Genomic DNA, 27729 nt, shown 5'->3' on the forward strand with positions numbered 1-27729 from the left:
GGCATGATGGCTCATGCTTGTAATCCCAGCACTTTGGGAGGCCGAGGTGGGCAGATCATCTGAGGTCAGGAGTTCGAGACTAGCCTGGCCAACATGGCGAAAACCCATCTCTACTAAAAATACAAAAAATTAGCGGGGTGTGGTGGTGCATGCCTGTAATCCCAGCTACTTGGGAGGCTGAGGCAAGAGAATCGCTTGAACCGGAAGGTGGAGGTTGTAGTGAGCCGAGATTGTGCCATTGCACTCCAGCCTGGGTGACAAGAGCAAGACTTCTTATAAAAAAAAAATTGAATTTAGAGGCCCAAACAATATCAATAAATGATTCAAAATGGAATTATCCATGGCAAGTTATCCCTTGCTATGGTCTGAATGTTTGTATCTTCCCAAAATATATACGTTGAAATCCTAACCCCCAAGATTATGATTAAGAGGTTGGGCCTTTGGTAGGTTGGGGGTGAGAAGGGTGTGATTAGGATTAGCGTTCTTATAAAAGAGACTCCAGAGAGCTAGCTAGTCTCTTCCAACACAGGAGGACAAAGTAAAAAGGTGCCGTCTGTGAGGCGTGGGTCCTCAAAAGACATCTCATCAGACACAATGTCAGCTCTTTGATTTTATACTCCCATGACTTCAGAACTGTGAGAAATAAACTTGTGTATAATCACCCAGTATGAGGTATTTAGTTATACCTCATGAACTAAGCCCAAATGAACTAAGACACCCCTCAAGAAAGAAAAGTCTTGAATCTCAAGGATTGAAACAAAGCAAAGCTAAAGAAAACAAAACAAAACAAAAAACATGTGGGTATCTAGTTAGAAAAAGAAAGCCATATACAAATTGCCAGAAAAATCATGCTAGTGTCATGTTTATTGCAGCTGATCACATAGCTGAAGACAAGGGAGCAAAGTTGTAAGTGAAAGAGTGGTTCAAGAATTTGATATTTAGCCACATTGTCCTTCACATTTGGAAGTTACAGGCAATAAGTAGTTGAGCCCTCAGGAGCTATGGAACCCATGAACCCTTTTTGAAACAATTGCCTGCTGGTATATTCCAGCCAACCAAAAGATAAATCAAACAGAACTCAGGAATGGAGACGCTGTGGGATAGAAGGTTTGAGGGTGAGACCTAAATCTATTTAAATATGAAAATCTGTCCAAGAAGCTGTGGGAGTTGTTGTAGAAGCAATTCTAAATTTGTAAACCTTGACAATGGTAAAATACAAACCTAATTACCAAAACTTGGAGTGTGGAGGAGTGAAGATGGGTAGACTACCAGTGTTCTGATAATTTTATCTTTCATAGCATTACATAAAAAATTCTATCTACTGTTAAAATGTGTAGTGTAAATAATAATTAAATGAAATTAATATTTTAGGTGGTTTTTCTTAATTGTTAGAGATCTTTTAACAATAAATAACTTATGATATAAGAAAATACTTATCTGGAATTCAGCAATTTCTTTGGTGTCATTTCAGTTCCTTTTTTATTCTGTTAAAGTCAAGTGAAATTAAATTTAGTAAATTTTATTAGAATAGCAATGTAGAAAAATTCTACTTTTGTGAAGATACTTCTATCTATCCTTTTATCTTTTAAAATGCTAAATACCTCTATCTTTTTAGATTGTAAGATATCTAAAATGATAGATATTATTTTATTATTTCTGAGTAGCAAAATTTTAGCCTTTTTTTTTTTTTTACTTTCTCCATCATTTACTATTTTTTCACTTTTAGGGAAAATAACACTAACTTAAAAAAGGCTTATTATTTAGCCTCTCAACATATTAAGTTTTCTTCACAGATGTTATTTTTAGATTTTTTGTAAACTTTGACACTCCCAAGTTTATTGCAGCATTATTTATTGCTTTCTTGCTGTCACCCTCTCTTGCTCTTCTGCCTTCCACTATGAGATGATGCAGCCCAAAGGCCCTCAACCAGATGCAGGACCCTCGACCTTGGACTTTCCAGCCTCCAGAACTGCAAGCAATACATTTATTTTCTTTATAAATTACCTAGTCTGTGATATGAAATCAAATCAAGTGTTCATCGATGAATGACTAAAGAAAATGTGGTATATATACATAACAGAATGCTTAAAAAAGAAGATAATTCTGTTATTTTTGACAACATGAATGAACCTGTTCAGTGAATAAGCCAGGCATAGAAAGACAAATACTGCATGATCTCACTTATATGTGGAATCTACAAAAGTCAAACTCATACAAGTAGATAGTAAACTGGTGATTACCAGGGGCCAGGGGGAGGGGCTGTGGTTTGGAAAGATGTGGGTCAAAGGATATAAAATTTCAGTTAGGAGGAATAAGTTCAAGAGATCATGTGTATAACATGATGACTATAGTTAATAACAACGTATTGTATTTTAAAAATTGCTAAGAAAGGGGAATTTGAATGCCCTCACCACAAAAAATGGCAAGTATGTGAGATAATTCGTACATTATTAGCCCAAATGAGCCTTTCAAAAATTGAAATATGTGTACATATTTCAAAATATCATGTATGTGATAAATATATATAATTTTTATTTGTTAACTAAAAATAGTTCTGTGAGGCTGGACATGGTGGCTCATGCCTGTAATCCTAGCACTTTGAGAGGCTGAGGTGGGAGGATCACTTGAAGTGAGGAGTTTGAGACCAGCCTGGCCAACGTGGTAAAACCCCATCTCTACTAAAAATACAAAATTAGCTGGGTGAATGCCTGTAGTCCCAGCTGCTCAGGAGGTTGAGGCAGGAGAATTGCTGGAACCCATGAGACAGAGGCTGCAGTGAACTAAGATCACGCCACTGTACTCCAGCCTGGGTGACAGAGACTCCATCTCAAAAAACAAACAAACAAACCAACAAACAGCACAAAATCTTCCTGGTTACTTGGAAAAAATATGAAATTTCAAACGTATCTATATTCTAAGAAAAGGTCTTAGGCAGAACCACTATAGAAGAAAAATATTTTACCACTATCTTTCTATTATTAATAATAACATTAAAAAACATCTGGAGTAAAACTGAAACTGGTAATAAATTTAATTCCTAAGCCCTGGGAAACTTCACTGTGTTTTCTTCCTATTTTAGTTAGATGTTTCTATGAGGTTACAGTCTTAAAATCCACTTTTAGAATCTTGGGAGGCAGAATTGAGGATGGGATAGAAGGATAGGATAATAAACTATTATTTATTTGGCACCTTTATGTTCTAGACACTGTACAAAGGATATTTTTAAAAAATTCTCCATTTGCCCCAAGCCACTTTATAAACTCTCTGCAATTCCTACTTGATGTTAATTTTTGGAGTCCTTGAAGTATTTTTAAATTATGCCTTTTCTAAGTGATTAAAATGCGTAATTAAGAGAGGCAGCCCAAGGCTACAAAGATGGGTGTTGCCTTGAGCAGTGGTCATCATTAAAATGAAATTCAAACTTCTTTTTTTTTTTTTTAATATGCTGCATTTCCCTTCTTAAAGCACTAAAGGCCATTTTTCCAGTCTAATTTATTACACTTTCCCTCACTAAACAAACGTGCTGAATCTGTGAAATCTTATCAGACTTAAACATTATCTCATATAATATAAAAACTAAAGAGCTCAGTCCCAATCATACCTTGTTACTTTCTGTCTTCATTTTGAAAAACATAATCACTAATTGCTTTCAGTTTATAATCAGCTCCTATATGAGGAAAGTGTGAGTGTGCATTTGGAAAAGAGCCCATTCATGTCATTTCCTGGTTTCCTGGTGGCCTTAATAAAATTCGTAATTGCCTTCTCTGGAGAAGAAAATTTTGGGACAAATGAAGTAATTGTGATATGGATTTGACATGCAATAATGTAATTTTTAATAGTATGATCAAAGTTCAATTCTGGATGGCATCTGAATTATTTATTCCAATACTATTGAAAAGGTTGTGTTTTTCCAGCTCTGATTTGCAAAGCAAAATAATCGACACATTCTTCTATCTATTAATAACTTCATATGTAAACTAGTTCAACCATTGTGGAAGTCAGTGTGGCGATTCCTCAGGGATCTAGAACTAGAAATACCATTTGACCCAGCAATCCCATTACTAGGTATATACCCAAAGGATTATAAATCATGCTGCTATAAAGACACATGCACACGTATGTTTATTGCGGCACTATTCACAATAGCAAAGACTTGGAACCAACCCAAATGTCCAACAATGATAGACTGGATTAAGAAAATGTGGCACATATACACCATGGAATACTATGCAGCCATAAAAAATGATGAGTTCATATCCTTTGTAGGGACATGGATGAAGCTGGAAACCATCATTCTCAGCAAACTATCGCACGGACAAAAAACCAAACACCGCATGTTCTCACTCATAGGTGGGAATTGAACAATGAGATCACATGGACACAGGAAGGGGAACATCACACACCAGGGCCTGTTGTGGGGTCGGGGGAGGGGGGAGGGATCGCTCTGGGAGATATACCTAATGCTAGATGATGAGTTAGTGGGTGCAGTGCACCAGCATGGCACATGTATACATATGTAACTGACCTGCACATTGTGCACACGTACCCTAAAACTTAAAGTATAATAATAATAATAAAAAATCATCTCTACTTTCATAAGAGAAGTGATTTTCTGAAGTGACAGTTAACTCTTAGTAGTTCAAAACAAAATTTAACCTCCCCTTAATTTACACATCCATTGCATTCCTAGAAAATTCAGGTTTATATAAATTTTGAGAAATGTACTTTACAAATCACATGTATGTGCAAAAAGGAGTGTCAGGAAAAAATGTGAAAAACTTCAGTGTCCTATCTAGTGCACCTTCCAGGCTACCTGATTCATAGGGACCTCTGCCTTCTATATTGTCTTTGCAACCTCTTAGTGGTAGAATATTTATAGTAGTGCAAATTATTCTTGTTTATAGAAATGCAAAGGATTTTCATCAGGTGGAATGTAATTGATTATTTCCTTGTGGATACTGACCAGCTTTGTATCTACTTGTATATTTATTTCCTCATTTCTTTTTGCTGATTGTGTGTTTGAATTCTCCTTTGAACTGGTTGTAATATCTTACTTGGTTCCTCATTAATTAGTTTATTAAACATGACCTTTGGCACGTATTCATCTTATAATTGTATGACAGCTGTAATTTTACCTTTTAATAAAGTTTTACTTTAACAAGAGTTAGTCTAGGCTTGAAAAGTTGTAGTTTTTATCTTCACATACATGAATGTCCACTTATATATATAAATCTTGTTGCAAGCAGATGAATTCTTTGTTGTGCAGTACTGTCCTGCATATTATAGAATTACTCTTCCCACTGTATATTAGCAGTGTCCACTCATTACTGTAGGAACCAAAAAGTGCCCAGCCCCATTCCCTCCCAACCAACATGCAAGATACGTACATTCTGTAAAGAAGTATCACTTCTATCAAGAATTGTTCCTGACAATGTTGAACTTTACCTGAGCTTTATAAGAAAATAGCTACAAGAACACCCACGCCCACCCACCCATAACCCATCCCAACCCTTTTGTTTTCTGAAATCCTTTCTCCCCTTTTTTTTTTGTTCCGGGAAGGAAGGGCTAATTACAAAGAAGCACCCTTCTTCATATGACTTAATAAGACCTGCTGTCCACTCTTTCTCATGACCCTCGTAAGACTTGTGGGTAACTCCCTTGTTTACCTGCCTCTATAAAATGCAGTCCATTTCTTTGAGACATGCCTAATTAATGAACAGTCTCCTAATTTTAATAGTCTGAATAAAACTGTCCTTCCTTGTCTGATACATTTTGTTTTTTACACTTCTGTTTTATACTCGAATTTTACCAAATTATATCTACATATCCATTCTTCAGTCATTCTTTAAATCAATCAATTTTCAAACATTTATTGAACATCTACTATGTACCAGCATAAAATAGTAATTTAAGTCAATTGCTAGAGTTGCATTTATGGCTATTTTATTGGTATTGAGGCTTAAAGTCAAGGACTGGAACAGTAAACCTGGAGAAGAGAAATTTTTCACTAATCTAATGATCATTTTTTATAGAGAATCAGTGGAATCAGTGTTTAATGGTTTGCTGGAATCCTGCTCTTTTCTTTTTTGAGACAGGGTCTCATTCTTTCACCCAGGCTGGAATGCAGTAATACAATCATGGCTCACTGCAGCCTCAACCTCCTGAGCTCGAGCTCGAGTGATCCTTCTGACTCAGTCTCTAGAGTAGCTGGAATTACGGGGGCACACTATCATGCCTGGCTAATTTTAAAATAATTTTTGTAAAGACGGGTTCTCACTCTGTTGCCCAGGCTGGTCTCAAACTCCTGGCCTCAAGTGATCCTTCCACTTCGGCCTCCCAAAGTGTCCGGATTACAGGCATGAGCCACTGTGCCTGGCTGCAATCCTACTTTTTCCCCCCCTAAAATTGATCTTTCTGTATATCCAAGAGAGCACAGAAGGAGAGGAAAATGGCATTGGATTTAGACTATTTGAATGTTTGATTCAATTCTGCTTTTACTTTGCTCATTCATTCATTCATTTAACAAATATTTATTGCCTGTTGACTTTGTGTCAGGAATTTTACTAGATGATAAAAACAGCTCTCATTTTTTGAGTACTTGGTACATGCTAGGCATAATTCTAAGCATTGTACATATTAACCCAATCTTCACAAGAACCCTATGAATAAGTACTATTATCATTTCATAGATGGAAAACTGAGGCACAGAGAAAGGTTAAGTAAATTGCCCAAGGTTATAAGTTGTTGGGCTGGGGTTTGAACACAAATCAGGGCACACAATCAGACTCCAGAATTTACTTCACTACACTACTGAGGCTAGGGTGGTGAACACAACAGACTTAGCCTTTGTCTTCAGGGAACTTTGAGTCTTGGAGCATTATGTTATTTAATTGAAAGCATGCCAAGTGCTGCTAAAGAGGACACATAGGGTACTTTGGGAGGCATAAAAGGGAGACCTAACAACTCTCATTAGCTGATGGATCTGCATTTGTGAAATGAGGCTGATAAGATCTGCCATGCCTGCTTTAGAGACGTGGTGAGGAGCAAAGCCAAATATATTAAAAAAGCAAAAATTATCAAGTGCAGTTATCTGTATTTTGAAGAACCACAAGCTGTGATCATTTGTAGAAATCAAACATGTGAATGTTAGAGATGCAGCCTGGCTTCAAGATAGTCCCTTCAGAGAATGACCTTAAATAATTTTGACTGTGAACTGCAAAGATCAAAGCAGCAAGAGCTGTTTTTAAGATAATGCAAACATTTTAGTGCAAATTTGGAAAATTTTTTACTCTATAAAAGGCTTTCATAAGAATATTACAAAAACACTGAAGGTATTTTTAATGAGGACTTTCTTTCTTTCTCTCTCTTCTTTCTTTCTTTCTCTTTCTTTTCTTTTCTTTCTTTCTCTCTCTTTCCTTCTTTCTTTCTTTCTTTCTTTCTTTCTTTCTTTCTTTCTTTCTTTCTTTCTTTCTTTCTCTTTCTTTCTTTCCTTGCTTCCTTCCTTCCTTCCTTCTTTGTTCTTTCTTTCTTTCTTTCTTTCTTTTTCTTTTCTTTCTTTTTTTTTTTTTTGAGATGAAGTTTCGCCCAGGCTGGAATGCAATGGCGTGATCTTGGCTCACTGCAACCTCTGCCTCCCAGGTTCAAGCGATTCTCCTACCTCAGCCTCCCGAGTAGCTGGGATTACAATCTGCAACCATGCCTGGCTAATTTTTACATTTTTGGTAGAGATGGGGTGCCTGCAACCATGCCTGGCTAATTTTTACATTTTTAGTAGAGATGGGGTTTCACCATGTTGGCCAGGCTGGTCTCAAACTCCTGACCTCCAGTGATCCGCCTGCCTTGGCCTCCTAAAGTGCTAGGACTGCAGGCATGAGCCACCACACCTGGCCAGGATTTTCTTAATTGCAACAAATATTCAACAGTTTAAATGAAAATAAAGGTTGATTTAAAAGTCAAAGATAAATTTTAGAGAACATTCAGAGGCTTGGTTTTTATGCAGTGTTGTTTTTCTATCAGTAAGTGAAAGAAATGCAGTATAAGTAGGCTTTTAGAAGAAGAATGATTTTCTTTTGGGAAAGTAGGAAGTTATAAAATCACAAGTGAATCAGAACTAAAATGGATGTATCTGTTGACTTGGATGTGCCTGTCCCAGGAACATATATGCTCCCTGAAGGCAGAGCCTGGGTCTACATCTTGGTAGCACCTTACACAGAGTACTTTGCAACATACCCAGTAATGATTTGTGTTTGGTCTGTGAATGAGAAGCTCACAGTGAAGGATCAGTCAGTGGTGCTCAGTCACTGGCATGTGCCAGGCTTCTAGAGCAGGCAGAGAAGATGTGTTATAAAGCAGATATGAGGTCCGGTCATGTCCCAGACATACCTGGAACAAAGTCAGTTCTGATCAGGACATATCTCTGATGTCCTGAAAAAGTTAATGTAGTTTAGTTTGTCTCCGGAAAAAATTGTGAAAGATTATGAAATGGGTTTAAAAGATTACTAGGTGTCTTTCCAATGGAATGTTGAGTATCACCTAGCATACCTTTGGCAGTTATCTAATTTTAGACAGTTCTGTGCTTTTTGTTGTCTCTCACTGAGCTATTTTACAACTCCACAAACTATAAAAAGCTAATGGTAATGCAAATAATTCAATGCAAGTGAATTTTGTCTGATGGAGATGCCATCGATTTTCCTTCCGCGAAAGAGATGATTTCAACATTACATTTTATTGCTGGGTGGATTTTAACCAGTTTTGCATGAATTTGCGAATTTGTATCACCATTCCTGATTGCTTATATCAGAAGTTGGCAAACTTTTTCTGGGCCAAATGATAAATATTTTAGGCTGTATAGACCATGTGCTCTCTATTGCAACTACTCAACTATGCTGCTGTACCTCTAAAGTAGCCATAGGCTATACGTAAGTGAATGGGCATGGCTATGTTTCAATAAAAGTTCATTTATGAGCACTGAAATGGAATTAAATATAATTTTCATATATCAAAAAATATTATAATACTTTTGATTTTTTGGAACCACTGAGAAAAGTAAAAAGCATGCCTAGCTTGCGGGCTGTACAAATGGTAGGTTGGATTTGGTTTTCAGGGCTATATTGTGCTGGTTCCTGGGTTATGTTTGGTCTGTTCTTTGGATTATTTTTGGAACCAATGATAACATCTTATTGGTTTCCTCATTAACTAATGAGGTAAATAAAATCTTCAATATGTCTTCATTTTACATTTAAATGAGGGTCATTATTTTACCCCTTAAAAGTTATTTCTTAACATTTGCCAAAGGTAGTTAATGGAATTCAGTTGAGGTATTTGGAGACCGTGAATCAAAAGGCTGAGAGAGGCTGGGCACGGTGGCTCACACCTGTAATCCCAGCACTTTGGGAGACCAAGGCAGGCCACTTTGAGCTTAGGAGTTCAAGACCAGCCTGAGCAAAATGGTGAAACCACGTCTCTACTAAAAATACAACAATTAGCCAGGTGTGGTGGCGCACGCCTGTAATCCCAGCTACTTGGGAGGCTGAGGCAGAAGAATCATTTGAACCCGGAAGCAGAGGTTGCAGTGAGCTGACATTGTGCCACTGCACTCCAGCCTGGGTGACAGAGCGAGACTCTTGTTTCAAAAATGAAAAAACAAAACCAGCAAAAGGCTGAGAGATTCTTTGTCCTGAGTGAATATTAGAATCCTTGGCCGGGTGCGGTGTCTCACGCCTGTAATCCCAGCACTTTGGGAGGCTGAGGCGGGCGGATCACAAGGTCAGGAGATCAAGACCATCCTGGCCAACACGGTGAAACCTCGTCTCTACTAAAAAATACAAAGAACTAGCTGGGCGTGGTGGCAGGCACCTGCAATCCCAGCTACTCAGGAGGCTGAGGCATGAGAATGGCATGAACCCAGAAGGAGGAGCTTGCAGTGAGCTGAGATTGTGCCACTGCACTCCAGCCTGGCAGACAGTAAGATTCCGTCTTAAAAAAAAAAAAAAAAGAATCCTGAGGAGTTTCAGAATGTCATCAATTAAAGTAGGACCTCAGGAGAGGGCCCTGAATGGGTGTGTTTGAAAAACCTTCTAGGTGATTCTAATGTGTAGTCATGATTGAATACCGGTAAATTTGAGGAAGTGGTACTTAAAAAAATTTCTTGGTATATTGAAGGCCAGCTGTTACTTTAAGATATAAAACATACAATAAATAATAGCTAGGACACCTGTGATAATATCAATAATGTATGTAGTTTTTTAAGTTTAAAGCATGATCGAAAGATCCAATTATATAAATGAGAAGACTATAAATTGCTTTAACTAATCTTTTCTTATAGTCTTTCTAATTGCTAGGAACTTGGCAGATTAAGATTGCTGCTAAAGACTTAAGCCACCAGGCGCGGTGGCTCACACCTGTAATCCCAGCACTTTAGGAGGCTGAGGCGGGCAGATCAATTGAGATTGGGAGTTCGCAACCAGCCTGACTGATATGGAGAAACCCCGTTTCTACTAAAAATACAAAATTAGCTGGGCCTGGTGGTGCACACCTGTAATCCCAGCTACTCGGGAGGCTGAGGCAGGAGAATCGCTTGAACCCAGGAGGCAGAAGTTGTGGTGAGCCAAGATTGCACCATTGCACTCCAGCCTGGGCAACAAGAGTGAAACTCTGCCTCAAAAAAAAAAACAAAAAAAAAAACAAGCATACATTTTATTTATTTAAACCTCATTTCATTTCATAAAGAACTCGAGGTGGACTAAAGACCTATCAGTGCTAACAACAAACTTTGAAGTGTTATTATTTTCCATTTTCTCAGAGTGGTTTATGGATGGGCAGACTTGGAGAGTCTTTTCTAAGCAGGAACTCTAAATTATCTGAAGTGACTTCATGGTACACTCATTAAATGTGATACCTTAGCTACAAAACACCAAGTAATTTCACTCTTTGAAAAATAATAACATTTTATACCTTAAAAAGTGCTTCCATATATTTTATCCATTATTATTATTTCTTAGAGGTGGGGTCTTGCTTTGTTGCCCAGACTGAAGTGCAGTCAGTGACACAATCAGCTCACTGCAGTCTCCAACTCCTGTACTCAAGCAGTCCTCCCGCCTTAGCTTTCAGGGTAGCTGGGATTATAAGGGGAGCTATGGTATCCATTATGATCCCCAAAGGTTTCAGTAAATATTATAAATATTTACATTACATACAAATTTATATTTCCCACAATAAACCAAAACTTTTCCCATTATTTGATTCAATGTCAATTACTTAATACTCGAAAACCTTTCTTTGGCTTTTTGTCTTGGTTCTCCCTCTTCTGCTTTGTGTGTTGTATGTTTGGCTCCATTTCACGCTGCAACTTTGCTGCACTAGAACATCTTTGTACCCAAGATTATGCATTTTTGTGTTTTCTCTATCTTTGCTTTTAATAAGTTCCAGCACAATCTTTTGTTGTTGACGTATTTTGCTATTGTTTTCTTTTCTATATGCTCTTTATTTAATTTGTATCTATTAATGCCCCTCTGAGAAAGGCAAGGTAGGCATTGTTAGCCCATTTGCAGATGAAGCATCTAAAGCTCAGAAAAATCAAAACTCCTACTCTAACTATGGCAGTTTCAGCACTAAAGTTCAGTTTCCTTAACATACCCCTTTTATTTCCACAAAAGAGCCAAAAGCTGTTGTTTTCCTCTTTGCCAAGGCTTCATTCATTCATTGGGTATGGATTCTTATATTTGTTAAACAAAAATTATTGAATATCTACTATTTTCCATGTACTTGCAAGTCACTGGGGCAATAACAATAAATAAGATAAATATATTCCCTTCCTCAGGTGATTACAGTAGTTAAAAATACTGCAATAACTCCAATTTATTGAGCACCTTTGGTGTACATTATACCTAAATGTCACAGCCAATTTATAAGGTATTATTATCCCCAGTCTGCAGATAGACAAACTGTGGCATAGAAAGATAAACACTTTTTTGAGGGGTGGGGAGGACAAGGTCTCTGTCTGTTGCCTAGGCTGGAATGCGGTGACATGATCATGACTCACTGAAGCCTCCACCTCCTCGGGCTCAGGTAATTCTCCCACCCCAGCCTCCCAGGTAGGTGTGATTACAGGTGTGTGCCACCATACCTACCTATTTTTTTTTTCTACTTTTTGTACAGACAGGGTTTCACCCTGTTGCCCAGGCTGGTCTCAAACTCCTGGGCTCAAGGAATCTGCCCACTTCAGCCTCCCGAAGTGCTGGGATTACAGGTGTGAGCCACTGCACCCCACCAAGATTAATAAACTCTTAATATAGTATCAGTGATGAGGTCCTCAATAAGGCTGACATTGGAGCAATATACTCATAGTCTCAAAGGACAGTTGGTAGCTTGGCAAGGTGCTACAGCCAATATATGTTGTGCAGAGGTGGATGGAAAAGGGGTGTGGAGAGGGGACATCCAATGAAGTGGCAGTGCTGAACCTTTGTGAATTAATGCCACTTGTTGCACAGGACAATGACCCTGCTGATCAGGGGCATGTGGATTTCCTAACACATTATATGAAAGAAAGGACAGTCTTCTATTGTCAATAATGGATTTCAAAACCACTGTTATCTCATTTCCCAAGTGGTATAACTGTCTTGAAGTGCTGAGAAAGGCAGGTCTACTAACAATTTCCTTCCCACCCCAGTTTGGTTAGGGAGAGTCCAGAAGCTGATATTTTAGTAAACCCCAAGCAAGGAGTCCAGATATTCATTTTTGCAATGAAAACACAGACTGTAGAAGTTTTGAGTTAAGGAAAATTACATCAGGGATATTTTAATGATAGCAATTCTGCCGATTTAGCAAAAGCCTTGTTTATATTCCTCATAAAATTTCACAACAAAAGAGTAACTGTATTTATTAACAATGAACTTTGTCTCAGAAGAGCCACTCACCCTGTTAAACCACAGGCCTTTGTGAGGCTAATGCTGAAATTAATAAGGCAAATGGAGAAACTGAAAGACTGAAGAGTCAAAGTATTTGAAATAAGAAAAAGCAGATTGAAACAAGGATGAGAAATGAAAATCTGATTCCACACTGTATTGGGGGGTTAGCTACTCGGGTACCACCTGAAGAGTAGGTCTGATCAACTATGCCTAATGTGCTTCAAGCAGGATAGTTTCAGACATGATCACACACTTATGGAATGGTGGATATTTAAAAAGATGTGCCACAAAATGTGAAAATTTGAAGGAGAAATTGGATTTATGAATATGAAATAGAGGGTAGTATACATTAGGTATATATAAAAGATAATCCATCCTGATTTACTGTAAATTAAACTTTATGAAACATTTTTCTGAAAAGACTTAAACATGAGGTTTAAAGGTATATCAGGAAAGGAAAATGGTATGTGCAAAGGCATGGAAGAGAGCAGGATATTAATAATATAGGGGTGTGATAGTTAACATTGTCAACTTGACTGGATTGAAGGATGCAAAGTATCGTTCCTGGGTGTATCTGTGAGGGTGTTGCCAAAGGAGATTAACATTTGAGTCAGTGGGCTGGGAAAGGCAGACCCACACTCAATCTGGGTGGGCACCATCCAAAATCTGCCAGCGTGGCTAGGATAAAGCAGGCAGAAGAAGGTGGGAGAAGCTGACTTGCTGAGTCTTCTAGCCTTCATCTGTCTCCTGTGCTGGGTGCTTTCTGCCCTTAAACATCAGACCCCAAGTTCTTCAGCTTTTGGACTCTTGGACTTGGGCTCTCAGGCCTTTGGCCACAGACTGAAGGCTGAACTGTTGGCTTCCCTACTTTTGAGGTTTTGGAACTCGGGCCGGCTTCCTTGCTCCTCAACTTGCAGATGGCCTATCGTGGGACTTCAATTTGTGATCATGTGAGCCAATTCTCCTTAATAAACTCCCTTTCATATATGCATATATCCTATTAGTTCTGTCCCTCTAGAGAACCCTGTGAGTGTGTTGGAAATGCAAATTTGTCCCGACTCCAGACCTACTAAGTCAGTAAGACTGAAGGTAAGGCCCAGAAGTCAGTGTTTTAAGAAGCCCTCCGGGGGATTCTGATTCATGGAAGAGTTTGAGGACACTGGTAGAGGAAAGGTTCCACAGTTGGTCATGGGGAAATTTAGTGATGAAGCACTGCGATGCAGCCCTGGTCCTGATCTGCCCCTGTGGAGGATATACTACAGCATTTTTCTTCTGCCCTCAAGCCTCGTACATCCTAATGATCCACAGGTGTCTCTTCATTATAGATAGTCTGCTGGTAAAGTCTTAGGTCAAGAAGAACCGCACAAACATTCTATGCTTAATATCAAAATCTAGTAAAGTCCATAAAGAGGAAATGCTGCTTTAGAGTTAATTTAATTAAAGGGAAGAAAATTCAACTTTAGTCAGTAGCTTTGAACTCCGATGAGTAAAAAATCCATAATGTGATCACATTGAAGTTCCTTTAGAGGCGTTCTTCCATTTGACATTTAAAATGCATTTTACATCAAGGAGTGTCATTTGGGAAAAATAAATGACTTTTTCTGCTGTATAGCTGAAGAACTTGTTAAAAAGCAAATACATGTGAGAAATCATGTTTGAATTTCCAGGTGTTGTCAGTCTAAGCTAGTCAACATCTTTCTTTGCTTAGATGTTAATGGAATATAAATCCCTCATAAAAAGAGAACTGGTAAGATAGTTTTTAGTGCTTTTGCCAAGTTACAGTCATAGAAGACATTTGTATTTCAGCCACTTCAAATAATCACTTCCTGCGTCAAAGCATTCTGTAAGTTGGTTCTGTAAATACATGTTTTGAAGATGTTACTACAGCACATCACATTCTATCAGCTAGAGGGAATTGTTGAGTGCAAAGAAGGAAAGAAAGCAAGAGCCTAATTCTAAATGTCTGTTTTTAAAAGATAGTTTAGAAGCATCAACTTTTTGGGGGACACTTTAGTAGTTCCAGAAGGAGCTATTTCAAACTCAAATTTCTAAGTATTACTCATCCTCAAGTGATTTACAAAAGGTACTTGAGCTGCCTTTAGTGCATTACATGCCTGATTAATTTCAGGCCCTTGGAATAGACAATTCTATTTAAAATATGATATTTCTTCCACTTTTATTTTACAGAAGATTTTGAGAAATTTTCAGGATTAAGGAAAACAAACTGTATTTGAAGAAATCATAGCCTAATCATATATTAACATTAAGCCATTAAAAATTCAGCTTTATAGGATATATTGTAGGATGAAGGTGGTGGTGGGGGAAGAATTTATAGCATTCTGCAAAGCCTGAATGCTGAGGTCATGTGAACGTTAAGAAGAAAATCTGAATAATTCAGGCAACAGACTGTTATTTATCATCTGAATAAAGAAAATGTATTCCACTTTGGGAGGCCAAGGTGGGTGGATCACAAGGTCAGGAGTTCGAGACCAGCCTGGCCAGCATAGTGAAACTCTGTCTCTACTAAAAATGCAAAAATTAGCCAGGCATGGTGGCACATGTCTGTAATCCCAGCTGCTCAGGAGGCTGAGGTAGGAGAATTGCTTGACCCGGGAGGCGGAGGTTGCAGTGAGCTGAGATCGTGCCTGGGTGACAGAGCGAGACTCTATCTTAAAAAAAAAAAATGTGTATATCTATCTATCTATATATATCTATATAGACATATATAGATATATATGTGTGTTTATATATATATATGTGTGTGTATATATATATTCAAACAACTCTCCTCACCTGCAATAAAGAATGCCCAAATAATGACTATTTTTCTGAGCAAATCACCTCTTTTTACTTTTAATGTAACATTTTAACTATGGTTTGAAGAGAAAATGTTACATTGAGGAGGTTCACATTTTGTAGCTATGATTCTGCATTAACCATAGCACTTTATATAGTTTCTACTGTCACCAAAAGAAAGGGTGAGGAACACCCTCATCTTTAAAATCTAGTGACATCATCATTATCATTAACATCCATTCATCTGCTATCATCCATCTCTCCATCCATTTAGTCAGTCATCCGTTCATCTAGAGAATGTCCCTGGGGCAGAGGAAAACAAGAAAATGGGTAAGAGTTAGTGTAAAAAGATAGAGTGAAATTGCTGCAATTCAAGGGCAGCTAAAATGGATAACTACATCCAGAAGATGTCAGCACTAAATGGGAACTATCTCATATGATTATGCTGTTTAGTACTTTATTGAAACTGATAGATTTGGGTGCACAAGGAGATATATCCCTGGTGCACTCAAATCTATCAATTTCAATAAAATACTAAGCAATATAATGAATAAGCAATCCTATAGCAACTTTAGAATTAATACAGAAGGAGAGAGCCTTCTGCTTTTAATTAAGTGCAGCTAATAAAGGGACAGTTTTGAAGTACAATGACCTGTGTATTTGTGCTATAGTAATCAAAATAGCATGGTACTGGCATAAAAACAGACATACAGACCAGTGGAATAGAATAGAGAGCCCAGAAATAAAATGCACACATTTAAGGCCAATTGATTTTTGACAAGGTTGCCAAGAACACAGAATGGGGAAAGGACAGTCTCTTCAATAAATGGTTTGGGACAACTGGCTATCCACCTGCAGAAGAATGAAATTAGACCCTCATCTCACACCATATACAAAAATCAACTCAAAATGGATTAAAGACTTAAATGTAAAACCTGAAACTCTAAATCTACCAGAAGAACACAAGGGAGAAAATCTCCATGACAATGGTCTGAGCAATGATTTTTTTGGATACAACTCTAAAAGCACAGGCAGCAAAAGTGAAAATAGACAAACAGGATTACATAAACTAAAAACCTTCAGCACAGCAAAGGAAACAGAGTGAAGATAAGCCTAAGAAATGGGAGAAAATATTTTAAACCATATATCTGAAAGGCAATTAATATTTAAAATATATAAGAAATTGAAAAAACTCAATGGCAAAAGAGCAAATAACCTGACTAAAAAATGGCAAAGCACACAAACAGATATTGCTCAAAAGAAGATACCCAAATGGCCAACAGGTATATGAAGAACTGCTCAACATAATTAATCAGCAGGGAAATGCAAATTAAAACCACAACGAGATATCACCTCATACCTCTTAGAATGGCTATTATCAAAAAGACAAAGGGTAAAAAGTGCTGGTGAGATGCGGAGAAAAGGGAACATTTGCACATTGTTCTTGGGAATGTAAATTAGTGTAACCATTAAGTAAAGCAGTACGGAAGTTCCTCAAAAAATTAAAAATAGAACTACTATGTTATTCAGCAATCCCACTAGTGGGTATATATACAAAGCAAATACAATCAATATGTTGAAAAGATATTTGCACTCCCATGTTCTTTGTAGCATTATTAATAAAAGCCAAGATATGGAATCAAGCTAAGTGTCCATTAACAAATGAATGGGTAAACAAAATTGTCCACACAATGAAAAGCTATTCAGTCTTAAAAAGGAAGAAAATGCTACCATTTGTAACAACACGGATGAACTTGAAGGACATTATGTTAAGGGAAATAAGCCGGGCACAGAAAGACAAATACCATATGATCTGACTTACACTGTATGAGGAATTTTTAAAAAGTTGAATTCCTACAAGTAGAGAGTGTTCTTACTGCAAATAAATGATAAGTATGCAAAATAATGCATATGTTAATTAGCTTGATTTCAGTATTACAGAATGTGTACATATTTCAAAATATCATGTTTGATATAGTTTGGATATTTATCCCCTCCCAATCTTACGTTGAAATGTGAATCCCCAGTGTTGGAGTTGGGGCCTGGGGAAGGTGTTTGGATCATGGGTACAGATCCTTCATGAATGGCTTAGTGCCATCCCCTTGGCTAGGATTGAGTTCTTGCTCTGGTAGTTCATGTGAGATCTAGTTGTTTAAAAGAGCATGGCAACTTCCCCTACCCTTGCTCCCACTCTTGCCATGTGACATGCTTGCTCCCACCTCATCTTCCACCATGATTACAAGCTTCCCGAGACCCTTACCAGAAGCCAAGCCGATGTTGGTGCCATGTTTGTACAGCCTGCAGAACGGCAAGCCAATTTAATCTCTTTTCTTTATAAATCACCCAGCTTCAGGTATTTCTTTATAGTAATGCAAGAACAGCCTAACACAATGTTGCACACAATAAATATATACAATTTTTGTCATTTAAATATATACAAATAAAGATAAATTTCTTTTTTTGTAAACAATAGTTTGAGCCATTTGAAATTCCTGATATTTGTGATTTTGGTCTAGAATATGGCAACCTAATGTCTGAAGTGGTTTTGTTTTTCTGGTTAGATTCTGAATGATATGGATCAACTAAGGAAGGGAACCTTCCCACCAAAAAGGGACTTTAAAATGCTGCCCCTGGCAGAGAGGATGCAGTAGGCAGAGAACAAGGGTGTCCCAGATACCACATTTGTATGGTTAAAGAGGCAGAGAGAGGCAGAAATGTCTGGCTAGGGAATACACACAGGTAGCCAGCATTTTCCAGGTGGGACCAGATCAGAGATCATAACTTTAAACAGATTGGCTGAGTCATTAGGGAAGAATAAAAATAGAAGCCAACTGCAGAATTCTGCTAAAAAGTATTTATATTTCAATCAATACATGAAAAAAATTAATAAATTTCTCATCTAAGAGAATGCTTTAGTGACTTAAAACAAATCCTTTTGTCATCCTCATAAATACTCTGTATCTATTGCTTGTGTTGTTTTATGGACTATTTCAATCCTACTATTCCATTATCTGGCTCTAGGCTGGACAAAGCTTGGAGAGCAGTTCCTTTATAGGACCCGGTTTTAGTGAGACTTCCTTTGGTTTGTGCTGAGCCATACTGAATTCTGAGGCAAAAGGGAAAATGTGCACCTCTATATGCACTTATCAAAATATTCTCTCATATTTTGAACCAAAAAGAAAAAGTTAATGAAAGTGCTAATGCATTAATAAAAGACAACATAACAATGTATGAAGTCTCACATTGCCTGATCTGTTGGTGCCCATGTCAACCCTTATAAACCCACCTGAAGAGGGATGAAAGAGCCTCACAGGCCAGGAACCATGGGCAGATTGGAAATGACTGCTCCTGTCACAAAATAGTACAATAAAACAAACAACAGCCTATCCTTATTTACAATTTTGACATGTGTTCATCATGGTAAATGATGAACCATGTACCATGGGTTTTTTTTGGTACTTTGGTACTTTAATTTTTAAAAACATTACATTTACATATTATCTTGATTCCTGAGGTTTTGGCTCCTTTTAAATTTTGCACCTGACACTAGTGCCTTGCTTGCTTCACTCTAATCCCAGCCCTACTTGGGTGGTGCGCGTTACACACAAGGTGTGTGGAGATTAGGTGAAGAGGAAGAATAAAGAGAGTCAGGCAAGTCTGCATAGGAATTCATGAAAAAGTATTCTAAGAATTGAAAAAAAAATCCCACTATGGACTGAAGGTCTTAATAACTATTATAATAAAGATTGAGGGGAGAAAAACAGATACATCAAATCATGGGCAAATTGGTTTTGAATTGGTGGAGGACACTGAAGGCTCAGATCTAGACGGGGATCTGCAGAAAGATACTTTATTGCTGAGCATGAATTTGTGAGAAAAATTTGAAATTGGGAAAATGGCCGTATAGGAGAATGAGGCTGGTAATATAACTTGTCCTTATCAAGCAAAGTGGTTATCAATAATGAAGGCTGAAATATATCATTACTGGAATATTACCATAAACTGCGTAAAGTGTCAAATTGGATCTCTTGCCCAGCCTGCATAGGAGAAAGCAGACTATGTTAACACTGAGGAAAAAAAAAATGAAACTCCCTAGGGGAGAAATGAAATGAGAAATACATTAGTTTGTATGTGAAGGCTGCAAACTTAAAAGCAAAAAGAAAACAAATAAAACAGGCAGTCAAACCAACAAAATCTCAGATGATTCTAATGAAACAGGAGAATTTTGTACCTTTCATATATAATGAAACAATATATCAAATTGCACCATAAATGAGACTTTTAACTTATAATTACATCTCAGGAAACTTTTCTCACATTCAGTTTTTTCTTTTGTTTTTAGCCTAGAATGAAGGGCACTCACAGTTGAGTCATGCCAAGCAGCAGGTTCCAATTTCCATATTAAATAGGGGAGTTAAGGCCTGGGTATTGCAGTACTAGTTTCCTGTGTTTCTTTGGCAAGGCCTAAATTCCTCTTTGCCTAAGAAAGAAAAAACCTCACTGGGAGGGGTGTTCAGTGAAAAGATTCACCTGAGCTGAAATTCAGCCAAGGCCTCCTAAGACTTTTTATCCTCTGTCATTTCCCAGGAAGATGGGAAGGATCGTTGAACTTCAGTCTGACACACAGTCTTTTTTTTTTTTTTTAATAATACTTTAAGTTCTAGGCTACATGTGCACAACGTGCAGGTTTGTTACATATGTATACATGTGCCATGGTGGTGTGCTGCACCCGTTAACTCGTCATTTACATTAGGTATATCTCCTAATGCTGTCCCTCCCCCTCCCCCCTCCCCCCACCCCACGACAGGCTCCGGTGTGTGATGTTCCCCACCCTGTGTCCAGGTGTTCTCATTGTTCAATTCCCACCGATGAGTGAGAACATGCGGTGTTTGGTTTTCTGTCCTTGCGATAGTTTGCTCAGAATGATGGTTTCTAGCTTCATCCCTGTCCCTACAAAGGACATGAACTCATCATTTTTTTTTTTTTTTTTTTTTTTTTTGAGACAGGGTGTCACTCTGTTACCCAGGCTGGAGTGCAGTGGTGCGATCTCCGCTCACTGCAAACTCCGCCTCCTGGGTTCATGCCATTCTCCTGCCTCAGCCTCCCGAGTAGCCGGGACTGCAGGCGCCCACCACAACGCCCGACTAATTTTTTTTTTGTAATTTTACTAGAGAAAGGGTTTCACCGTATTAGCCAGGATGGTCTCGATTTCCTGACCTCGTGATCCACCCACCTCGGCCTCCCAAAGTGCCGGGATTACAGGCGTGAGCCACCGCGCCTGGCCAAACTCATCCTTTTTTATGGCTGCACAGTATTCCATGGTGTATATGTGCCACATTTTCTTAATCCAGTCTATCATTGATGGACATTTGGATTGGTTGCAAGTCTTTGCTATTGTGAATAGTGCCACGATAAACATACGTGTGCATGTGTCTTTATAGCAGCATGATTTCTAATCCTTTGGGTATATACCTACTAATGGGATGGCTGCGTCAATGGTATTTCTAGTTCTAGATCCTTGAGGAATCACCACACTGTCTTCCACAATGGTTGAACTAGTTTATAGTCCCACCAACAGTGTAAAATCGTTCCTATTTCTCCACATCCTCTCCAGCACCTGTTGTTTCCTGACTTCTTAATGATGCCATTCTAACTGGTGTGAGATGATATCTCATTGTTGTTTTGATTTGCATTTCTCTGATGGCCAGTGATGATGAGCATTTTTTCATGTGTCTGTTGGCTGCATAAATGTCTTCTCCTGAGAACTGTCTGTTCATATCCTTTGCCTACTTTTTGATGGGTTTGTTTGATTTTTTCTTGTAAATTTGTTTAAGTTCTTTGTAGATTCTGGATATTAGCCCTTTGGTGTTCTCACTCTTATTTCTATGGGATACCACTGAAAATATTCAGCCCCTTGGAGCAATGTGGAAATCATGAGTGAAACTTATAAGAAAGATAGCAGATTACAGGTACACAGCACAATAGCAGTCTGGCTTTGTCCAACTTAAAAGATGAACCTGCTTCCTTTAACTAGTTCTGCTTGCCTCCTTTCCCTGAACTAGCAGGTCCTCTTTCCCACCTCAGGTTCTTCATGAAACATTACTCTTTTAAATCGCTTCTCCCAGGGTAACGCCCAAGTTGCAGTTCCAGTTTCCTTTCCAGGAAGCCACTGTGTCCCCAGCATTGATGTTTGTGTCTTTTATGGATGTCTTGCTCAGTACCCCTCACTACTGGTCTTCCTCCAAGGTCTTAAGCCTTGTTCAACCCTCTTCTGTTGCCCTTCACATCCAATGATTGAAATAAATGTTTCCCACCATTAAAAAGCCCTTTTAGCGATTTCAGTTTTGTTCTATCTCAGTTTTCCTTCCTCTGGTCTTCTTCCTCCTTACCACTGCCAGTTCTCTCAGCTGTAACATTTCTGGCATTTTGTTTTTCCTTTTTAGAAACAAGGTCTCACACTATTGCCCAGGCTGGAGTACAATGGCATGATCATAGCTCACCGCATTCTCCAACTCCTGGGCTCAAGCGATCCTCCTGCCTCAGCCCCCCAAGTAGTAATTACAGGCATGTGCCACTGTGCCTGGCTAATTTTTGTTTCTCGAATACTGTACAGCATCATGTACAACTAAATCTATTTAAATTTAACACACATAAGATGCTTAAAACAAAAAGGGAGGCACATAATTTGCTTCCCTTGAGATACTCTGGCTTTCCAAGTTGAAGAAATTTACTGAAAGATCATTCAAGAATGTCCCAGATATAAAGTCTGACAAAATTATTGCAAACTCTCATGAAAAGCCCTTAAATCAATGGCAAACTTGCTATCCCATAGAATGAAGATTGGTTTGAGGATCTAAAGAGTATATTTTCTTAAACTCTAAGCATATGCAGATCTTGGCCGGGTATGGTGGCTCACACCTGTAATCCCAGCCCTTTGGGAGACTGAGGTGGGCAGATCACTTGAGGCCAGGAGTTTGAGACCAGCCTGGCCAACATGGTGAAACCCTGTCTCTGCTAAAAATACAAAAATGAGCTAGGTGTGGTGGCGTGTGTGTGTAATCCCAGCTACTAAGGAGGCTGAGGCAGGAGAATCTCTTGAACCCATGAGGTGGAGGCTGCAGTGAGCTGAGATTGCTCCACTGTACTCCAGCCTGGGTGCCATAGCGAGACTTGGTCTCAAAAATAAAATAAAATAAAATAAAATAAAAAAATTATATGCAGATCTTGTATTCTTAGCACACACCCAAAACAGGTAACTATGTGAAGAGATAGAATGTTAATTAGCTTGACTGTAGTAATAAGTTTACTATATATATGTATATTAATGCATTATGTTGTTACCTTAAATATATACGATTTATGAAATAAACCAAAAACCAATAAACATATGGTCATTCAAAGCAAATAAACAAACTTACAAAAACAAATAGATGTATTCATTTACTTCTCTGAAAATGCTTTCATTTGTTTCATCCCTATCAATGAAGTTTGGCGAGTTTTGGAAATGCTGACTTTAGATGATATTTAGTAAGCATATTATTACAATTCTGTGGATTAGCACTTGTTCCAGCATTTCAAATAGCATAAAGCTCCTGCTAAAACACATTATTTGGCAAGGATTTTATTTAACCTGACAATACAGAGAACGGGCCAACTAGCAATGAAGAGTTATTTTTCTATCTCATTCATTGCTGTGGAAGAAAAATAGAAGAAGAAGCTGAAAATCCTCTTATCTTTTGGTTTACTAAGTAGTCAAAATGTTAAATTCCCTCTGAGATTGATGGGACCTATTTAAAGATGAAAATCTCATTTTCCCAGGCCAGGCATGGTGGTTCATGTCTATAATCCCCACATTTTGGGAGGCTGAGGCAGGAGGATTGCTTGAGCCTCGGAGTTTGGGAACAGCCTGAGCAACATTAGGAGACCCCACCTCTACACACACACACACACACACACACACACACACAATCTCATTTTCCTGCCTTTTACATATTTAAGGTCAGATGGATGATGTGACCTGTCACTTTGAGCAGAAGTGCATAACAATTCCAGAAGGTTGCTTAGTTGCCTGTGTAGACTCCCCTCCTGTAAACTGATAACTGCATGCAACTTGCAGTCTACTGACACCTTCACAAATGCTGTTTCACTTTCTTAAAATGTAAAAACTGAAGGAGATTATTCACAGGAGTTTCTATCCATGCCCCCCAATCCATTACAGATATTCTTTTTATTTCTACCTTAGGACTTCGAAGATGTCACTTTCCCTCAAAGCAAGAACTACTTCTCTGACTAAAATGCTGATCACATTGTATACCTGTACTAATGCAATTCCCTACAATGGAACCCAAGGTGACATTTCTTCCTCATAGTCTCACAGGTGGCTTTGTCTGTGGTTGGTTATTCTCTGGCCTCAAACCATTTGCATGAAGGATGCTTCTCACTTTCTGTAAAAATGGACACGGTGGTTCACGCCTATAATCCCAGCACTTTGGGAGGCCGAGGTGGGCAGATCACAAGGTCAGGAGATTGAAACTATCCTGGTAACACAGTGAAACCCCATCTCTACTAGAAATACAAAAATTTAGTTGGGCATGGTGGCACACTCCTGCAGTCCCAGCTACTCAGGAGGCTGAGGCAAGAGAATCGCTTGAACCCGGGAGGCGGAGGTTGCAGTGAGCCAAGATTGCACCACTGCATTCCAGCCTGGGTGACAGAGCAAGACTCTGCCTTGGGAAAAAAAAGAAAAAAGGCAAAAGAGGCAGACACACTTGACTTCTCACCCTAACTGTGACGTTACCTCATTTGAGTCCAGATAAGGGAACATGATACAGAAACCCTTGCAGCTATGAAAACACCATGTCTCGATCACTTGAGAAGTGATTAATGGGAGAACGGAAAATTGTGGAACTGGGTAGATGCCACTTTGACCACCTAACCTATGCCAGCCCCCTTCTGAACAACCTTCTCTCTATTCTCGTTCCATTATTGAGTGCATATTTCCTGTCCTCTCTTCTTCTGCTACGGGCTCCTTCCAGTTCCTCAAGAATGGACACCTATTACCATCAATGACAAACACGTTCTTTTATATTATAATTAAGTGCATCCTGTCAGGCAAACCTGCTTTCTCTTTGCACCAGACAGATTGTTGAATTGTGACTTGATTTTGTCTGTTCCAGTTCTGTCTTTGCATATATGGTGCTGACATAATGTATAAGGCACCTTGTTTTTTTCCGACTATGCTGAGCTCATTCAAGACATACTGTGATGATTAATTTGATGTGTCAACTTGGCTAGGGCACAGTACCCAGATATTATGGTATATGTTTCTGTGAAGGTATTTTAAAAGATGAGATTAACATTTAAATTAGTGGACTCTGAGTAAAGCAGATTACCCTACATAGTGTGAGTGGGCCTCATCCAATTAGCTAAAGGCCTCAATAGGAAAAAGACTGATGTCTGCAGAGGAAAAGGGAATTCTGCCAGCAGATGGCCTTCGGACCATCGACTGCAACAAGAACTGCATCAAAGTGCAACTTTCCCTGGTTTTCCAGCCTGCCACCTGCAGGGTTTGAACTTTCAGATTTTGAACTTGCCAGCCTCCACAATAATATGAGTCAGCTCCTTAAATAAACCTCTCTCTCCCTCTCTCTCTTTCTCATTGTGTTCCATTCCAGCATGAAATTCAACAGCAGGTGTTCAACTCCAACATGAAAAGAAATTTGGTGTCTTGTGTATAACATAGATGTCCATGGGGGTGTTTCATTTCATGGTGATCCAGACTCTTTGACCTATCCTTCTCCATCCACCATTATCCAAAGTAGTCCCTGGTTTATTTTACTTTTTAAATAAAATATTTCTTGTATCATCTTCCTTCCTTCCTTTGCATCCATGCCCCCAAAGCTTCACACCAAATACAGAACAAAATCCTCCACTTTCCTACTTTTCACCTACCAAGCTGTGGGCAGACAAACTTTCCCTAAGCCCCATTTTCATTACCACCTTCATTTTCTGAAAGCCCAGAACAAACTCCTTTTTCTGATTTTTAAGGCCCTGCTTGATATATATCCTTCCCCTACTTATTTCTCAGCATTCTTCCCTGAAACTCACTCCAGTCTCTGCAGCTTTGCTTATGAAACTTATTATATTTGGAGGGTCATCTCCTTTCTCTTCACAAAAGTCCTTTATACACTTCTCAACCCAAGCAAAGCTCCATGAGTGCTTTCTTTGATATCTCTGCTTCTCACTGTTTTTCTCCTCTTCTGAACTAAAACAATTATGTACCTCTGTTTAGTCTACGTAAAGTTAAAGTAGTATTTATATTTTATACATAACATCTTACATTGTTCACTATTTCATATGTGTAGGTCTTGAATAAAGGAAATAGATGGGAAGTGTACTGAGGTCTCTTGTGAACTTAATCTTCCTTTTCAGAGCCAGACTTTGTGCTTGTTGAACAAAGAATAGTGAATGTTGAAGTTCTGGTGTTGTTAATTAGTTATTAACAACTATTAGTTGTTAATAGTTCTTAATATGAAATTTCAATTTACCCCCAAATTTAGGCCTTGGAAACATCACAGACATATGTAATGGGGCATTGGTATTTAAATTGGGATTGCATCTTTGACAGCTGTCATAACAGAATACCATAGATCAATGACTCAAACAATGGATATTTATCTCTCACAACTCAGGAGGCCATGAAGTCCAAGATCAAGGCACCAGAAAAACCAGTGTCTAGTGAGGTCACTCTTCTTAGTTTGTAGGCAGCTGTCCTCTAGTTGTATCCCCACATGGCGGAAAAGGAGAGAGAGAAAGAGAGAGAGAAAGGGAGACAGAGGGAGAGAAAGGGAGAGAGAGAGAAAGAGAGAGAGAGAGAAACGGAGAGAGAAATCATCCCTCTTTTGTCTCTTCTTATAAGGGCTCGGCCCTCATGACCTAATTACATCCCAAAGGCTCTTACCTTTGACCTAATTACCTTCCAAATACCATCACAGTGGGGATTTAGGTCTTTCTTCCTTAAGTCTTACAGTAACCTTTCTCAAAAAACGTTCTCAATTTTCCACACATGATAACTGAGTGATATATTTTTAAGATTTAAGATTTTTGTTAAAATAGTCACAGTGGCTTAATTTTGAAAAGCATTTAAAAGTTTATTCAAGCAGGGCTGTTCTCCTTGTCATTAGAGCTGTTTACTACTGAGGGATGATCAGGGAATAGCGCTCAATAGGTTTATCCTAACTGTTTCAGTGCCAGCAAGTGTGAAAGGAAACAGAACCAAGCCAGCTTCCAGGTAGTCTGTGAGGGGCTGCAGAGCTCTGTGGCATGGTGCAAGCCTCTCCTCCTGGCCTGAGCTGCTGTGTGCTGGTTTTCTGGCACTGGTGAGGTGCTAGCACTTCAGCTAGAGTTAGCAGGATACAAATACCACTCCTGCAGTGTGTTAGGGTCCACTTGAAGAAACAAGAAGGGGTAGAATACAGATGCTAAATCCAAAGTGAAAAATATGCCCAACACCCAAAACTGAAATTGGGAAACAAAACAAAACAAAAGTCACTGGGCCATTGGAATGAAACCTCTAAATCAGGATGTGTAGGAGGACAAAGCATGCATAGCTGCCTCTAGCTCAATAGATTTAAAGTAATCTGGGTGACAGTTTCCTAAAGAAGGTCTCAGATAGAAATCTTGAATCCCTAGAATCATTCCATTTACCTATTTGTCTATTTCCTGTGTTTATCAACCTCTGCTTTTTTCTGTAAAATACTGGATAGATCAATGAAAAGTACTGCTCATAATGGATACTGTATTAGTCTGTTCTCATACTGCTCATAAAGACATATCTGAGACTGGGTAATTTATAAAGGAAAGAGGTTTAATGGACTCACAGTTCCATCATGGCAGAAGGCAAGGAGCAGCATGTCATGTCTTACATGGATGACGGCAGGCAAAGAGAGAGAGCTTGGGCAGGGGAACTCCTTTTTATAAAACCATCAGAGTTTGTGAGATTTATTCACTATCACAGAACAGCACGGGA

At 38.6% G+C, this 27729-nt stretch overlaps 1 protein-coding gene across 2 annotated transcripts in view; it reads right to left on the reverse strand.

Moving 5' to 3' along the window:
* The window catches only part of IMPG1 (interphotoreceptor matrix proteoglycan 1), a 153781-nt gene that overhangs the window by 48111 nt on the left and 77941 nt on the right, over nucleotides 1-27729 (reverse strand). The window lies entirely within an intron of this gene.

Source organism: Gorilla gorilla, chromosome 5 (assembly GCF_029281585.2).
Source record: "Gorilla gorilla gorilla isolate KB3781 chromosome 5, NHGRI_mGorGor1-v2.1_pri, whole genome shotgun sequence".
NCBI classification, from domain to species: domain Eukaryota; kingdom Metazoa; phylum Chordata; class Mammalia; order Primates; family Hominidae; genus Gorilla; species Gorilla gorilla.